Raw genomic sequence first — 6,146 nt, 5'->3', positions numbered from 1 at the left:
CTAATAATTATGTTATTACTACTAATTAAGCAAATACAAAGCACATAGCATTTTGTTACAGAAACATACGATTTCTTGAGCTTCTCATTCCTTAGAGTACTTACCTTAGTCTAGTGAATCATGTCTTTCATCTCCTCAGCCTTTGAGAGGATGTATCAGATTAGAAGAAGCTGTAACTTATCTTTACTATAAAACCACTGAAGTGACTCAGGCTTCTTTGGAGATCAGTTGTTCAGCTACTTGTACTAGCCTTAAGAAAGAGAACAGATTTCTGGAACTAAAAACGTTCTGCATCTTGGAATACACCTATACGTAGGCATTTAAAAACGTATGTCTTCATTGCCAGGTAGGCAATGTAAGTAAGCTGTTAAGTTCAAGTCTATTGATACTGTTTTCTGCTTACTACCACTAATAATAAAATGTCAAACTAATTCTGTAAGTCAAAAGTCATAGTTTTAATGTGGAGAACAAGCAAAGAGCAAGTCAGACTGTTTTGGGGGACAGCTCAAGTCAGAGATTTTGCTATGTGGTGAGGAAAAGGGAATTTGTTACTTGACATGGCAATGCTTTTATGAATGTTGTGTATATTGACCTACAAGATTTACTGTGAGGCTCGCACAGTCTTTCAGTATTAATTTCCTTGCTTTTAATTCTTGTTTTGTAAATGCTGTGATAGATAATTATCTGTAGTCATTTCACAAATGTGGCTTTCGTAGGTGTCCATTTTCTACATTTCCTGGTTCTTCGGATGTATTTTTCAAATTTTATTTTTCTGATAGATAGCTAGACAAAACAATAAAATAGATGGAGTCATGAAGGTCACCAGATAATTAAAAGAGAGTGAAGGTAGCAGAGGCTGTAACTGGATATTGATGTCCCATTGTAATTATACCTGGAAAGCGTCAGAGAGCAAAAGTGCACTATCTGCACAGCATATGAGTTGCTGATGTGCTCCCAAAGGTGTGGGGCACTGCAGCTGCTGGGTAGCACACTGGGTCCCAGCAGCACCCCAGCCAGGCTCTGCACTTTGCTCACAGGCAGCATGGACAGCAACGACATGCAGCACTGTGCAATGCATGCTCTGCTTTGCCCTCAGCTCTGCTATGGATATATGCTCGCAGTTCTCAAATAAGTCAATTCCCACTCCATCGTACTATTTCTCACCTTGAATACTGTATGATTTAATATCATAAGCCTACCTATCTACTGGCATCTCTAAAGCACTTATCTCCATAGTGTGATACCTTAACATTGTACATGGAGTAAAATAATTGCAATTGCCTATGGACAGCTTGTAATGATCGCAAATATTTTCATTTCTGCTACTATTTTGGTAGGTAGGTTTGAAATAAACGACACATACTTGCTCAGCTTCCTATGAAAAGGTCTGTTACATCTTTTCCTTTTCCATTTTCCTGTTTCTCCTGAATTTCTTCCTTTTTCTCCTCTGAATTTCCTCCCTTACTTCTTTCACATTGCCCCTAAAAGAGATGAAAATAAAGAAAAAGTCAGAACCTTTTAAAAGAACATTCCAAAAGGCTTTCTAAAGAAAATCATTGTGCTGGCTAAAAGAATATGAATTGCATCTGCTGTTTCTTAACTCACGGAGAAAACTTACCTGTTTTAGTTTGTAGCAAGGCATAGGACCGGATGAGGCTAAATAAGTATGTGAGCTCTTGTGCTGTCTGAGCTTATATTGTCTAAGGTTTAGTTCCATCCACTAACAAACAAACAGACCTGTTTTTACTGTTACTGTTTCTGGTGACAAGATCAAATAAATACCCAAATACAAATGGGTCTATTTAAAAGCAATGCTTAGAAGATAGACATGGTTATACCTAATGTGATATAAACCTGAGAAAACTATGAGTTTTCATCCTGAGACAAATAAGACACAAGACCCCCTGTTTTGAGGGACAGCACTCAGATCAGAAAGGGGCAATTCATTGAAATGATGAAAGTCTAATTAGAAAACAGCTTAAGTTATTTAAATTGCAGTGATATCCTACTCTCATGCAGCTTACTTTTAAAAAATATGAAGTGTCTTTCCTTCTATTTTTATACTTTCTATAGACCTTAGCTGGAATTAGTTTGCCCCTTGCAATCAGGTGTAGATCTATCCTTTTACCATATGGTTTAATAATCTCCAAAAAAACTGCTGGGACTCTTAAAAGGGCTTTATTAAACCCCAGCAGACAAATAAGTATCATGTAAATAATAGTTTACATTGCTATTTACAACTGAGTAACAACCACAACTTACAGCCATCTTTCTTCTCCAAGAAAAAAAAGAATTCATGTTGAGATAAATGGGTAAAAAGAGCTGTCATGGTTTAAGCACAGCCGGCAACCCAGAACCATGCAGCCACTTGCTCACTCCCCCCTGCTTCCTCCCACTGTTCCCAGAGGGATGGGGAGGGGAATGGAAAGAATGTAACTAACTCCCACCGGTTGAGATAAGAACAGTCCAGTAACTAAGGTATAACACAAACCACTGATGCTGCCACCAATGATAATAATGATAAGGGAAATAACAAGGGAAGAGAATACAACCACTCACCACCCTCCAACCAATACCCAGCCTGACCTGAGCAATGATCTAGCCCTTCTGGGTAACTGCTTCCAGTTTTACATCCTGGGCATGATGTGCTGTGGTATGGAATACCTATTTGGCTAGCTTGGGTCAGGTGTCCTGTCTCTGTTTCCTCCCGGCTTCCCCTCCTCCCTGGCAGAGCACGAGACTCAGAAAGTCCTTGGCCAGAGTAAACATTACTGAGCAGCAACTGAAAACATCGGAGTTATCAGCGCTGTTCCCAGGCTGAAAAAAAAACAAAGTGCTGCAAGGACAAGAGGAAACTTGTAATTTACCTGAATCCAACAGGACCAAAAAAAGGTTCTTAAAAAAGCATTGCACATCTTTATATATGTTGGGAGGACAGTTGGCTGGGAAGCCTCCTCAGCTTGGGGGTACCAGACAGGGCCCTGGAGGACACTGGGGGTTGGCAGCAGGGAGCACACCCAGAGCTGTGGGGACTCAGGGAGCTGCAGGTTTCACAGGCTTCATGGGCTTCTCAGTTTAAAAAGACACTGAAAATCATGGGATTGGAAATCCAGGCTTGAGGAAGAATGTACCCTGAAGCAAGACAGGGGCAGGAGGGAGACTGGTTTCCAAACCTTGTGCTCCATTTTGGGTCAGAAAGCTGAGTTTATCTATTGAAAAAGGTTATCTTGGTTTAGCTTAATATTAAAGCATATGAAAAAGACAAAGCTTTAAGGCCTGGACAGTGCTGATGTCTTTTCACATGCTCACTTTGTAGAAAGAGAGGGATGCCCCTGGCATCGCTGGTAAGCACTAGTTCCCAAATTGCTGCTCTGCTGGAGAGGGAAGACTCAGGCTCCTGGTAGAGTAAGAACAGAAATGCAAAGCAGAAATAAATGGATAAAAAATACTTTTATTGTATTTTAATTTATCCCTCATGTCATTACATTCTTAATGCATGCAGCATTCAGAAACAACATACATTGCTAGTAGAGGGAAATTTCAGATTCTCAGCAACTGATATAAACGAAGAACAAGTCTCTGTCTTTGAGCAACCGTTACTCTCTTTGTAATCATGAAAGATGGTAAAGGATTTCCAGGGATACAAAGACCAGCACAATCTATCAAAATTCTGCCCTATGAATGAGATGACACACCACGTGCTGCTTCCCAAAACCCACCAGCCTCATACCCTTGTAACTGGCAGCATCTTGGCAAATTCTGCTGAATGCCTTAAGCAAAAAGAGGGTAGACAGAAGAAAGTTTCTGAATAGCAGGTGTCAAGCTTTGCTTTCAGAAAGCTGGGGGCACAGGGAAGAGCAGTCCATGGGTTTCCATCAGCTCATCAGCGCAGCAAATCAGAGCAGCATTACATCCCACTCACTTCCGTCTGGTTCCAGGGAGCATTTGAACACTATCAAGGCAGTCAGAGTTCCATCTCCTTCACTAAGCACCTCTCTTTGAACGGCAAAGTTTTCAAGCCACAGCTCCCACTGAGATCGTTGATGGTTGTAGCAACTTTGGATGTGCAAAAGATGGGGGGATTTTAATTTCCACATTTAAATATTAACTTTGATGTCTAATTTCAGGTGCCCAAGCCTTACAATGGGAGTCAAAACAAATAAACATATCTGCTCCTGACTAGTACTTTTTGGAAAGCTGAGTTCATCAGATACTAATCATGGGAAAGAAGGCTTCTTTCAGTAAAATTGTTTTCACATAAAGGTTACTGAAGCAAAGCAATATACAGGGTGTTTTTAAGTATTTCTTAACGTATTTACTCATACAAAATAACAGTCATTTGTAATACAGGACCATGTATGCAGAATAAATAACAGAGTGGACTGGAGTTTTTTCCAGCACATCTTTTCATATCCTCATTTCTGATTAGGTTGGAAGCACAGTGCTGGAAGGGCGTAATGAACATCTACCCAGTAATTTATGTGACAGGAAATTGAATAACCAGTTCCTCAGCCATTATTTCTGTGAATTTCCCAAGTTGTAAATGTATCAAAAGGTAACAGAAAAACATGAATTCTGTTGAGAAAAAGGTCTCATTTTTCTGGTATGCCTACAGTCTTTATGAGAAAAACACCCTCAGAATTATTTCGTTGACAAAAAACCTGCAAGACCAAATGTTTACTCATCTGATGATGTATTACCATGGTGGCCTAAATTGTCTGAAAATGTTAATGATTTTTAGATGCCCTGTCTTCTGGGATCACAAGAATCTAGAAAAAAATAAATAAAATGTTGGTTTCAGAAAAAAGCCACACATTTGCCACCCAAACCTCATTTTTTTACAAAATGTTTCAGGTTGGGAGTCCAAATTGCTGGACACTCAAAACAGCTCAAGCACTCAAATTTTAGCCGGTGGACTTGGCAATGTAGAAATGGGTGGTTCTTGGTGAGGAACATTACTCTGACACGTCCACAACTATACGCTCAAGTTACCATATTTCAGATGTCCTGCAGATACAGGGCTCGATTTTACTTACCCAGAATTAGGATTAATACCACTGGGATTTTATAGAATTGGTTTTAAAAACTGGAGAGAATGACTAACTTTGTGGACATGCCAGCCATAAATTTATAATCTGATTAAATATACTTGAACAAGGAAAACTGTGGTTTCCTCAGTGAAGTTGAATTCCTGGGTGTGTTTAAGTTGTCTGAAACATCCTACATCAAAACCCCAGCAGTAGCAAGCAGCAAGGTGCCTGTGTCCATTGAGTAGTACGAGTATAAAATTCAATTCTATTTTTTCACTTTGACTGCCAATTTTATGGCACTTCATTTAAGCCTGAATCTCAGAAGAATCAATTCAAATTAGCTTTATAATTTTCCCCAAAGAATCTGCTTTAAAATAAATTGAATAGGAACATAAGGCTTAGTAAATGAGTATAAAATTCAAGTGAACTTCTCTGAAGGAAAACCACTCTTAATCAGAAGACAAATAAAGCTCAGGTGCAGTAATGTATGACAGCTCTAAAAATAGTTTGTCCCTTCTGGTGGTTTAACATCTGACCAACTTCATGTAGTTGAGATGGCTACATGTTTCATGCTGTGTTGACTTGCTATGTAAGATTGTCTTTTAAGGCTGACATAAGGCCCTTTTTTTTTTCTCAAGAACTGTAATTTCATCAACCCGTAGTGATGCATGCCAGAGCACCAGTGCTTTTGGACTTGTTTTTGTGCAGTTGTGGTTCAGAGTGAGATTTATGCAGTTTTTCCATCACTGACGTTGGCATGATTTCTTACAACTTTGAATGTTTTCTGGCACACGTGTGCCAGGGCTTATCCTCCCTAAGTAGCTGATAGGAAGTCAGGGGAATGCATACCTGTGACCAGGTATCTTGATCACTGGCAGTGGGCACAGGCTCCCGAGGACAGAGAAAGAAAGTGGGACCATGCAGCAGTCATCTCCAAATTCGACTCAGCCTTCTTCCCAAGCAGGAGGAGTAGAGCATGTCTGGCACTGAGCTGGAAATGAATGCACAAAAGCATAGATAGCAGCCAGCAGAGTTGTCAGCGACACCTGAGGATGCTCACCTAAGGTGATATTAACAGGTTTTAACCAATGACTGGATGTTCATCAGAGCACTGAG

The 6,146-nt window shown here is 39.9% G+C and overlaps 1 long non-coding RNA gene across 4 annotated transcripts in view; it reads right to left on the bottom strand.

Moving 5' to 3' along the window:
• Positions 1-478: 478 nt before the first annotated feature.
• LOC136017537 (uncharacterized) overlaps positions 479-6,146 on the bottom strand; it is a 29,235-nt gene continuing 23,567 nt past the window's right edge. For 3 of the 4 annotated variants that reach the window (XR_010613965.1, XR_010613968.1, XR_010613966.1), the window contains 2 exons: positions 5,880-6,021; positions 3,530-4,769 (listed from right to left, as the gene is read on the bottom strand). This is a non-coding gene — a long non-coding RNA (uncharacterized LOC136017537). Of the gene's footprint in view, positions 784-1,363; positions 1,482-3,529; positions 4,770-5,879; positions 6,022-6,146 lie in introns of those variants that run through there. The other variant, XR_010613967.1, reaches the window with a different exon arrangement.

Source organism: Lathamus discolor, chromosome 6, assembly GCF_037157495.1.
Source record: "Lathamus discolor isolate bLatDis1 chromosome 6, bLatDis1.hap1, whole genome shotgun sequence".
In the NCBI taxonomy this organism is placed as follows: domain Eukaryota; kingdom Metazoa; phylum Chordata; class Aves; order Psittaciformes; family Psittacidae; genus Lathamus; species Lathamus discolor.
The sequence above is the reverse complement of the archived record's forward strand: the minus strand, read 5'-3'. Positions and strand labels throughout refer to the sequence as shown.